Here is a 12,173-nt window from a genome sequence, read left to right on the forward strand (position 1 = left end):
GCAGTGCCTCTCCTGAGCTATTACCTCTTGGTTCATGGGGTTTCCAGGTTTAACAAAATGGATGTGAGTGCAGGACGAGAGGGCACTGTCTCTCCTTTATCTTTTCTCACGCTTTATTTATCTGAGAAAACCCGCCTGAGAACGCAGATAGATGCTTTGCCTACTGCACAACAGTCAGTAGTCAAAATGGTGCAGTTGCAGCCAAAACAACTGGCAGCTTTGGCTGAAACTCAGCTTTGCATGCGAGGTCATGCACTGCCTGATGTTTGAAAACAACATGGCCCTGACAGAAACAGTCCACTGTTTAGGATTATCCCACTGAAAATAAACCGTTTGAAAATACCAGTGGGCTTTTTGCTTGTTAGGGGTTATTGACAGTTGTTCTACAAAGAAGTTGTTATTAGAAGCATGAAAATATCAAATGCCAGAGTTCATTGAGGGGCACGTCTGTGTTCACAACACAGTCAGCTGTCGACTGCTTGCGGTGGGTTATTGTAGGTTTAAACAGTGGGTTCGTGATTTTTCGAATCGATTTTTAAAGCGTGACATAAGAACTTTGGTGGATGAATGTTTCTTTGTTTTGTCTTGCAAAACTTTGCTCACGCTGTTAACATTCAGTCACCGTCTCTGATGATAGAAGTCTGAGATGAAGTCATTGCTTGAATTGTCGGATCAGAAAACACTGCGACAGAATTTCTGAGTCATGTTCCTTTGCTGGGAGTTTGCATGAAGCATTTTTCTTGTGTTTGAATGTTACAAGCTGTTACATTTGAACTGCCGCCCGGATCTGTGTAGAATCTATTTCCTGTGTTAGAGGAAAAAAATTATGTTGCAGTTAAAATGAAATTCAAAGATTTGAATTCTTTTAAAGTTTGTTCCATGAAAAAAAATCCCTTCCTGCCTTCAAATGCCTGGACGATTTTCTCTCTTTACCCATCCTTTGCACCTCCCTGCAACTCAAGCACACCAGCTCACCATCAACTCTGTTTCAACACTGCATAACTGTTCTACATTACACAATGGGAAGTTTTAATATCTAAATAATTGAACTACAACTACACATGTTTGAACTGGAAACTGATCCTGAAGAAGAAGAAGAAGCCATGACTAGATTGGTTCTTTAGGTTTGTTACAAGTGAAACCACAGAAATCTGAATCTGTATTTTCTAAATTGTCTTTGGTGCACTGCAGTTCTAAGATGGAAACACTCAGCCGTGGCGCTGACTGCTTATTTTGTTCCTGATGTGTCTTCCAGCATTTAAAACACCCAAATGGACATGTTAACAAAGTAAAAAAAAACAACTTGATTTTCACAAAAGGGGGTCTTTAGAGGATGTGAAAAACAGAGATAATGCTCTAAAACTGCCCTGCAGTGTAAACGCATTGTGTCTCCATTATGTGTCGTTTTGTTCCTTCTGAAATGCCAGTCTTTTAAGAACTGACAGCTTTACCCAGAGGCATCCTGCCACTGGCTGCTCAGGGAGAGAACCACTTCTCTGATTTACTTCCCTGAGATATTGCTTTACTGAAATATTTCTGCTCAGTCCCAGATTCAGACCTGTGATCTCCAGATCACATGCCAACTTTCAAGCCTCTACCAGGTTAGCAGGGAACGATGTAGCTGCCTACCGTAGTGCACGGCTTTTGCGCCTCTAATCTGGGATGCCTTAGATGACCCAATGTTGGCTGTTGTGTTTTTTGCTTTTCATTTCTGAATCTGTCTGACTGATCAGCGCTGACCAGTCGTCACCACAGAATGACACACTCACATTCTCTCTCGAATATAATACGTCTGACCCCATCTTTGCGGATGCCGCCACTCGAATTCGTTCATGCGTGCGTGACTCAAGGACAGATAGACGAACAGACAGACAGAAACCGAGTCATGTGACCCCTCTGACCCTCTGTACTGTGTTCTCTGGGTGAGCTGTGTCTCATTGTTCCGTTCTGTCACCGTTGCAGCGGGCCACAGGACAATCAGACTGGCCTCATAGTGCCACATTCACTTCTCCAGCCCGGCTCTGATCTCACACCTCTCACTTCACATTCTCATTACTTCGGGCTGTTATTAATTTATTTAATCAATAGCTGTTTAAGTTCTCCACCCCAGAAATCCATAATGGCAGCGGATTCACCGAGCTGCTACATCACGTTATGAGTACGAGTTGTCGTGTCTCTGCAGGCCCAGATGTGTTTGTGCTGAGTTAAATGCAGCTTGTAATACACAGAGCTGTACATTACGCATTCCACAATATTTGCACGGTCATCATCTTCAAACAGTTCTCGGAAAAGTAAGTCGGAACTTCAATAAGATTTATCCCCATGCACTTTTGGAATATTTGATGCTGACTCAGAGATCATACCAGTGCAGTGGCTCCATTGTTGCCGTCGGCTAAACTCTCAAGCCTCCCGGTGGATGATTATGAAAGTGGCTTTAAAATAGAGAGCAACAGCTCACCAGGGCTTTAGATGATTTGAGGCTAAATATATGTAAAAGGCAGCTTGGTCCACAGGCGAGAGTGGGATCTAGGTGGGTGGCAGCCAAGGCCTTTGGTGTCTCTTTTTTTTTCACTCTGCATCAGTTTGGTAGGAAGATGCCCCGTAAACCCAAACCAAAAATGTGAGCCAGCGAGACTCTCTGGGTTTTGAAGTGATGATGACTCCACCGCAGCGTCTTTGACTATCAATTCTATATGGACCAGTAGTTATTTATTATAGACACATATAACAACTTGGTTTGAATTTACACAGTTTATATTTTTGCACATTATTTTTGTTTTTTTTTAATTTAAGCATTTATAGGCAGTGCATAAATAATTCATATTTACTCTAGAAGTTGACCAATTATCAGCCTGGCCAATGATCAGATCCGATATTCAGCATTTTACCAGTCGTCAGTGTTTTTTATTTTTTTAACCTATAACCGGTAAGTACATTTTTTAAAAAATCCAACTCTGGCTCTGATGCAGCCACCTCTGTATATGTCATCTCCACGCTGTAGTTTGCAAATATATCGGTTCTAAATATCAGTTGTTAGCTTCCTCGTTTACTAATAAAACTTGATTGGTTGATTTAAAATTTGTATTATTATTGAGCGCATTATAAACAGATACAGGAACATTTTAAGTCTGTTTTGAGCATTTGTCAACTACCAGACTTTTGATAATGAATGAGAACATAATGTAAGAACTGTAATCATATTAAAATGCCTTTATAAAATAGGTGTTATATTTTAAGATACTTATATATTAACCCTCTAAATCCCAGAACCCGCTGTCGGACGTGAAAGTTGTGTTATTTTTTAAAATTGGAAAAATGACACCATATATCAGCCAAATATTTTTTGCAACAGTTCTTGAACAAGTACCTGATTAAAAAAAGATTAAAAATTGACATTCAGAGGATTAATGTGGTGCTCACAGCTTTAGATTAAGTATTTGTGTGTTCATAAATACATCTTTACTCTCTGCAGCATCAGAATTTTAATGAATTATTTCCACGATTGAGAATGTATCCATGAGTTTCTCCACTTTTATGAAGAATTCATCCCACCTGTAAATGATTTGTAAACTCACAAGATTTATAACGTGCCAGTCAGTTGATTTCCAATAATTTCCACTCTTGGATGTTCTTAAAATTACTTATTTCTATGTTATGGTGCTTTAAACAGGTAAACAATATCAATATTACAATGTTTTTTCTGCTTGTGTGTGGATTTCAGTGGCATGCCACAAAGGATGTTTCACCACCACAGCTTTGGTCAGCAACGGCACAACAGCTGGATTAAAGTGGCAGAGGTCACATGACAAGCTGTCACGTCAGATAACAGAGGCTGTCAAAACTCGTCCAATTCTTTTTTTTATATGACTCATCTTTACAGAAACATGCCTGCCACATTTTTCCCCTCAGTCTTTTGAAAGACTTTTCTTTTTTATTAAAAAAAAAGAAAAAGAAAAAAAGCTGTCTTTGAGCTCATGAAGCTGCTGCGTCTCTTTTCCTGAATATGCATTTGAGTCGGTGAAAGCCAACAGCCTGCCATTTCAGTCTCTTGACTGAAGTTGTATTACGCAAGCACAGTCGAGTTCGGTATCTTCCAAGACACACAGGTGGCTCATTCAGTGGGTGAGTGCAGGATCGGCTCCTCGGTGGCAGACTGGCACAGGCTGAGGCACCAAACTGAATAGATCCAGGTGTAATCCTCACCTGCTCTCTCACTGTTAAATCCTGAATGTTTTGATTTATTTTGTCTCCCCTCTCCATTTGTTGGGAGTCTCTTTTCAGCGATGGGAGGATTTAGCACTGAGGGATTAGGCAAAGAGGGCCCTGTTTATAGTGTTCATGCCGGAAGAAAGGAGCGTTTCCTCTCTCACATGGCAACATGAGTCCAGAACACATTCATGAGCACATACAGTTCCATACCTGCACACCCATGCAAATATTGTACTGTACACACACCACTGCACCTGCCTGTTGTTATCTGCTCCACAAATGACTCTTGCCCTGAGTCAACATCTCTTTTTCATTCTTTGTTATGTGATTAAAGCAGCCAAAGGAATAAAATGCTGATGCACAAAGCCTTCATGCCGGCACACCTGAGCTGCAGAGGGAGTGACAGAGCACATTTTATCTTTTCACGTCGCTGCTGTTTTTGTGCGCGAACTGCTGCTTTGAAGTTTCTTGTTGTTTTGTGCGCCTGAGCCCCTCGACAATGAAGCACAGTTGCGAGTGTCCAGATCACGTCTGTCAGTGTGGGGTTTTTTTTGTGCTTGTGTGCACAAGAGGAGGGGTCTGTGAAGGAGGGAGGCCTCCCCGCTCCCAACACATGGTGCCCAGACTAAACAACAAGACGAATGTTTCCTGAATTCAGCTTGGCACAGAGGCACCCCAATCTGCCCGTTTGGCTCAACTGACTGACTGAAAGACTCGCATTCAGAGCGAGAGAAAGGAGAGGTTAGAGCAGAGGAGAGGAGAAATGCGTACAGTGGATTTGAAGGAAATACAAGAGAGAGTGGTTTAGTTTAGTTCATTTTGAGTTTGGACTCCGTCACAGAAGCACTGATGTAAGGAAAATGTATAAACCAAACTTACTTGACAGCAGCAGTGAAGGAAGTATTCACATCCTTTTAATGAAGTACTAATACCACAATGTTAAAATACTCCGCTACAAGTGAAAGTCCTGGCTTTAAAATGTTACTTCAGTAAAAGAATGTATGTATAATCAAGAAAATATACTCGTGCAAGAATGGAAATGCAAGATTCTGCTGTTGTGGACGGCTCAGTTGGAGCTTATTTCAAACTATTTTGTACAAGAATTCAACTAATTACTATTTTCATGATTGGATTAATCTGCTGATTATTTTCTCCATTATTTAATTGATTGTTTGGTTTGTAAAAATTCAGAAAATAGTGAAGTAATCCCTTTACCATTATCAGGGCCCGATGTGCTGCTTGTTTTGTCCAAACCTGAAATTTGTTGAAACACACAAAAATGATTAAAGTCAATGCAATAAAGCGTAAAGCAGCAAATCTTCACACTTGTGAAGCTGGAACCATGAAACGTTTTACCATACAGTGTATACAAAGATGGCCGGACCCTCTGTGAACTCACCCATCCAGAAGAGCGGTTTTGAAATTAAGTGTAGAGGTTCTAGCTGTCACCATCTTGGCAGCGCTTAACTCCACCTAACTCCAGGCTAATCCAAAATTGAACAAAAAGGCAAAGCAAAAGTAGTGCTGAGGCAGGTCATGCAAGCATCATGGCCATGGACTGTCTTTCCTGTTTTGGGATCCACCTGTCACACAAAAGGACCACACCCTTAATCAAACATAACTTTAAGCCTTTTTACATTTTAAGTGGCTGAGTTATATAACAATTCTAGCCCTGTACGGTTGTCACGAAAAATGAAATTAGCTACAGAGACCAAAACTGCTTTTTGTTCCAGGCTGTAAACACGTTTGTTTCTGGTGTAAAGTTGGCCATTTTAACATGGGGGTCTGTCACGATTCTGGAGGCAGCCTCAAGTGGCCATTTGAAGAACTGCACCTCCAGTTCCATTTTTCTTTTTAGCCCCAAAGGATTTCACATGACAAACAACTCATTGATTAATCCACTCATTGCTTCATCTGTAGTTGTATAAACTCGTGGGTAGTCTAATTATTAACAAAACACATTCTTTCTGTTTTTTGTTCAAAATCCAAATTTGTACAATAATTTGTAACTACTATAAATGCAGTGAGGTAAAAAGTATAATATTTATTTTATCAGACAGTTAAAGTGTCTTTAAAAATCTCTTAAAAGGCAAATTAAGGGTAAACGGGGAAATTACTGTCCAAACTGTCTGTTTGAAATGTCCTTCAGGCGATTCAACTTTAGCCTACCAAACTTGCAGTGGTTGTGTGTGCAGTTTTCCTGTGCAATCAGGGATTATTTTCCATATTTAAAGTGCTCTCTCTTTTGGTTTTACCTCCATATTAAGTGGTTTACAAAATCAGATTAAGTTGCTCGCTTGTTTAGAAGCTATTGGATCATTTAAGTAATTTCTATGTCCTGTTGGGGAGTAAAGTGTCACCATATCCAAACAATGTTGTATTAAACTGGAATTAACTCTATCCTCTGAGTGTCCACATTTCCAGAAGAGATGTTTGCTTTCTGGTCTATTTCCCACCAGCTCACCTCCTTATTGACCAGACTTTTTTTTTTGTTTCTGAAAGCTTTTTCCTTTCATTTTAAGCTTTACCAGCTCCGGCTTGGTCTAAACACTTCCACAACCCGCAAGGTGTTACCGTCATGCGATGATGGACCTGTTAACAACACCAACAAAAGCCCCAGTGTGCCGCTGTCAACCTGTCTCCACCCACACATCACCTTTCACCTCGCCGCCCTGCACCCACACACACTACACCTCTACCCTTTTCTTATTGTGGAAAGAGCCGGGATGCGTGTGTTTGGGGGCAGCTTAGTGAAACAGCGAATTAGAGGCTGGGACTTTGGGGTTGAAGGGGTTGGGGTATGTTGGTGAAGACTTTTGGCAGGCTCTGGGAAAGGCGCCTTGTTGTGGAGACGGAGCTCTGAGGCTCTCCGGGGGCTGCGATGGGCCGAGCCTCATTGCGGTTTGTAACAACAAGCTGTTGGATTTGGAGAGAAAGTTCCAGACACACCCCCAAAGCCGGCCCTTTACTCAACACTCCTTCCCCCTTCTTTTCCTCATGCATGAAAAAAAAAAAAAGTATCTGTCTCAGGATGACGATAAAGCAGGAAGCCCCCCTCCCGTCATGTATTTTTTACTCCCATCCTCCTCCCTCCACCTTTCAGCTTGTAGATTGCCTCTCCCTCACTCTTCTTCTTCTTCTTCTTCTGATTGAGGAGAACCAGACTCCGGTTTAGTGGCAAGAGGTTAAAAAACCTCAGTCAAGGGGGGAACTCACACATACACTCAGACGTCTACATGTGACAAGCCCCTGCCAAACAATGGCTGTTGGCTGAGAGGGAGAGAGAGAGAGAGAGAGAGGAGGGGGCAGCGGTAGTTTCTTGGAAGGCCTGATTGGAGCATAAACAGCAGCCCAGGAAGTGCTGAAGTAAGAGAGAGAGAGAGAGAAGGAGGGAGGGGGAATCAGGGGATCTGCCGGGAGAGAGCAAAAAAAGTTTTGGGACTGCGGCGGTGTGTTCGTTTGTGTCACTCTGGTCGTGTCCGACGAAAGACTTCAGCGTTTTTTTTTCTTCCCCCCATCAGGACATACTGTATTACAGCGAGCCACAGAGGAAGGGTGAGTAGCCGCATCTCATGCAAGGACACACAGATGTGAACTTGAAAATGCACAGATGCTCAGTCCTACTTCCTCCATAGATTCAAATTGAAATGCAAATATCCTCTCCCTTCCTTATTACTGCTGCGTGCAATGTCATTTTAAATTCCAGAGCGGTATTCAACGCAGTCTTTATAATAATGTGTGGCTGTTTGCTGATGGTTTTCCCTGGCCCTGAAAGCTGCTTGTTTTGCATAGCTGGGGTTTTTTTTGGTTGTTTTTTTTTTTTTTTGTGGTGCCTTGAACTGCAGCCAGTCATTCAGCTCATGAGGCAAAAAGGGGACCATCTAATGTGTGTGTGGCTGTGTCTAATTAAGCTGATGGGGGGAGAAGAGTGCTGAGGGTCAGGCCATGAGAGAGTGAACTTGAAAACAGCACGGTCACTTTCAGGAAAAAAAAAAACACAGCCCCCTTTGCATCAACTCTTTAATTGAACTGACTTTTTCTTAATCTTCTGAATCTCATCTGCCTTTTGAAGGGAAAGTAACATCTGTGTTATCAGATGTAACTGGCAGGGGATCAAATTGACTCTAGATTTGGTCTCAGGATCAAATGGGATCGCTGCATTTTCCCACAGGATGATGCTTCGTTCCTCCTCTTAAAGTGAACATCAGTGCAACTTCTAAGTCACTGTGTCACTCACACTACAGAGATCCATTAACTAGGCAGAGCAGGAGACTGCAATAAATGTCTTTTTTTTTTTTGTGCTACGCCTGTTAGTGCCTACTACTTCGCAGTTTGTCACTACACTCTGCAAATAAAGTAGAATTTTAAGTATTTTACAGTCTTAACAAGCCTATTTTCCTGTCTGCTTCTCCCCAGTACCGCTGGCATTGCATTAGGTTTTTCCACCGCTGAGTAGATTTACATCTGGAAAAACGCCGGTCTGCCCAAGCTCAAGCAAATGGAAAAAAATCAAAGTTAATTTCACAGCTATTCACATGTAAGTGCGCGATATGAATCTCACTTACTGTCAAACTCAGTTTAGAACGTCTATTTTTATCGCCGTAAAAAATCCGGATAAATCCAATAAATAATCAGCAAAAAGCAACATCTTGTCAGACAAGCTTTCCTTCCTAAATTAGTTCCTGGGTTCAGTTGTGTTTTTAGATTTAGTTCTACAGTAATATTGGTCTTTAAAGCTTTCACAACCCCCCCTCCTTTTTTTTTACCACTCAGATGTTAAAAGATGGGTGTGATTTGTTGTGTCTCTTTCAGCAATGAGTACATCAACTTTAGTCCACTCCACAGGGAAGGAAGGTAAACAGGTCGGGGAGGAGAGTCTCGTCAAAAAGACAAATGAGTTTGCGCCCTTGCACCCCTTCCAGCACCCCCTAACCCTCATCCGTCATCACTCGTTCCGGCGCTTTGACAGCGTTAGACTGTCTCTCACAAGTTTGGTCTGCGCTCTGCTGATGTAGCAAGTTGTCAATTTCTCACAAGACCAGAGGAAACTGTTATTAACTGTAAGGCAGAGCTCCGGCTGCCAGTTTAATTCAGCCGAGCTATTTGTCTAAGTGCTAGCATATGAGGCGCAGTGATTTTAGGCAGTGTTTTTACAAGCAAAAAGCACACAGTAGCTCCTGACCGTATGCCTCCGTTTGTCCAATATCATTAAGATACACTAGGGTTAGGACTTGACTGCTTGGTTTCCTGGCTGGATGAGACCGTTGCGTCAGTATTCAGACATAACACATCAAATCTGTGTAGGAGATCAAGCACTAACCGGGGCCAAATGTATTAGCTGATGCAAATCTGGGGGACCTCTGCAGTTTGATAGCTGCCACGGGACACTGAGCTGGGTGGAAACACACCTGGGCCGGTGGCATGTGGCCGAGCAGCCCTGAGGCCGGCGAGGGGGCGGGCAGGGCGAGAGGCCTCACCAGGTGTTTCTCCAGCGAGCTGTCGGCACTGTCATCCTTCACCGGGCCCCGAGCCAACTCATGCCACGTCTCATTGAGCTTCAAGGTTTGATCAAACCTCATTATAGAGCTTTCATTTCAGCTCCTATTGACGGCTGAGTTATGGATATGATAAAACACACTCGCATAATGGAGATCCCCAAAGGGTTGGTGAAAAAGAAAGCGAAACAAAGAGGGAGTAGTGAGCGTACTCTGTGTTTTTTCTGTTTACTTGAAAGTGAAAACACGCTCATTTTACACCTCATCATTAACTGGTTTCATGGGTGCTTTTGGGGAATATAGTGCTTATAATTGTTCAGTTAAATTTGTGGACTTTCCAGAGCAGCCGGGTCACTGTCATAAAGAAGTGAAGGTCGTGAGAAGTGGCTAAAAGCTCTGGAGAACATCTAGTTCCCAGGAAACAAGAAAGCGAACCTTAAGGCTCAATGTTTTAAAGCTAAATTTGATCATCTCATTGAATTCTCGGCGTTCGGGTTTATATAAATCTCCCTTTTCTGGTGGACGGTGTCCGCTGCTTGTATCACTTCAACACTCTTTTTTTTGTGAAATATGCTTTAAAACTTAGCCCGAGGCAAATTATGTTCTCAATTAGCTGCGAATAACAGATCTCATCCTCGAGGAAGATTTTCTATGATTTCAGCAGCTTAGACCAGAAGCTGTCCTTATGGCCAAAACAACCCGAGTCTAATAGAGATGGGAATTACAGCAAGGTACAATCGTGCAAAATCTCCATCACATTAATTGACTTCTACTTGTTGTAAATTGACCTCATTGTGAGCCAAATAATTTTCCGCGGAACAGCTGAAAACGCTCTTTGAACATCTTTTATTTCGGCAGCGGAGGTAAGAAAGTAGAACACCTTATCTTGCCACCCTTCAAAGTGCCAGAAGATAAGTCATTTTTTATTACACACATAGACTGTCCATTCCTCTTGGATGCAAGTGAAATGACTTTTCTGTCAGCGGCTAATGGCAACATTTTAATGACTTGTAAAGAGAAATGTGACAGAGCAGCAGAAAAGGATTTAACAAGGCAGTGATTTGTAGTTCAACTAATAATGATTCATTAGCGTCAGTCTTCTCACTTTTTCCCTTTTTTTCCCCTTCGCTCTTTGTTTTCGATATTCATAGCAGGTTTGAATTGAACCGAAAGATTTTTTAAACACCTTGAAGACACCTCAAGCTTGATATATATCCATAGAAAAGCCAGAAATAAGTACATTTAATGCCATAAAATGTCTATATCCTAAAAATAAGGCAGAAAAAAAGAATGGTCAGGGCAGTAGTTTGTTTTTTATTTTTTTATTTTGTCTTTCATTTTTGTGCTTATTGGCAACGGTAGAGGCTTATGTTAGACCTAAGCATTTGCCGCAGTCATTGCTGTAGGCTTTTGCTGCGACAAGGATTATCCACAGAGGAAAATCATGCTTCCTGTTGTGATGTCGGATTCCGGTGGAGCTAATGGAGAAATTGCCAAGACGTAACATTAGGTTTTTATGTAGGTCTGTGTGCAGAGAGCATGTTGGATCAACTGAGCGAAGCCTACAGTAAGAGGACAACTGTAAAAATGTCTGGTAACGGCCCATTAGAGTTTTTCATTTCATTTTATTCAGGAAGTAAGTCTTCATTTTCCTATAAGAGCCCTGTTTTACCTCTAAATGTCCACTCCTTTTATGGAGGTTTTGCGTATTTGGCATACTTACGTGGAAAAGCTCGTAACAGAAGAACTGTCAGTCCAAAATGCAGATATGAGGCTTCATTTGAAAGGCAACATCAGGTAGTTTATGAAAATTGTTTAGCGTGTGGCTAAGAAGCATCGTAAACTACATTGATTCAAACATGGTTGCTATCTTCATCTATAATTATATTCATATAATAATCATATTTAAATAATAATAACTAGGACATGCTCTAGACCTCTACAAATCATCACATACCTTCTACATCTTGTCAACCACACATGTATAAAATGTATTAACTCTAGGCCTAATCTTGTGCAAGCTGCGAACTTTCTGTAACTGGAACTGAGCAGTTGAGCACTTATATCTTTATGTGCAATGTTAAGCCGCTTTGAATTAAATTAAATGAGTCACGACCAGGTGACTGTTAATTAAAGGATCCCGAAGTATAAAAATGTATGTCTGTCCGCCGCCTCTTGTCTCTGTACTCCCTCTTGACATTTATAAGCTCCACATAATAAAAATGACTCCACCTATTCAGTGAAGTCATTCTGTTTGGCCATCTCCTCCGTCTCTGGCAACAATGAGAAGGGGGTTAGCCAACAAGCTGAGACAGAGGTGGGAGAGGCTGGAGCAGACGCTGCAACTGACAGTCGCTGTTAACCTCCCCAGCTCTTTTCTCCCAGTGTAAACACCTCCGCCTCTGCCATCCATCCGCTCCGTTAGGCATTTGCTTTGACGTGTCGCCTCCTACAACACACAAGAATGTA

The 12,173-nt window shown here is 41.9% G+C and overlaps 1 protein-coding gene across 10 annotated transcripts in view; it reads left to right on the plus strand.

Moving 5' to 3' along the window:
• The window catches only part of kiaa1217 (KIAA1217 ortholog), a 117,879-nt gene that overhangs the window by 41,823 nt on the left and 63,883 nt on the right, over positions 1 to 12,173 (plus strand). The window contains exon 1 of one of the 10 annotated variants that reach the window (XM_008280808.1): positions 7,617 to 7,764. The exons of the other annotated variants lie outside the window; for them this stretch is intronic. The gene's annotated coding sequence lies outside the window, so the exon portion shown is untranslated. Of the gene's footprint in view, positions 1 to 7,616; positions 7,765 to 12,173 lie in introns of those variants that run through there. 10 annotated transcript variants of the gene reach the window in all.

Source organism: Stegastes partitus, unplaced genomic scaffold, assembly GCF_000690725.1.
Source record: "Stegastes partitus isolate 25-593 unplaced genomic scaffold, Stegastes_partitus-1.0.2 Scaffold210, whole genome shotgun sequence".
Classification (NCBI taxonomy): domain Eukaryota; kingdom Metazoa; phylum Chordata; class Actinopteri; family Pomacentridae; genus Stegastes; species Stegastes partitus.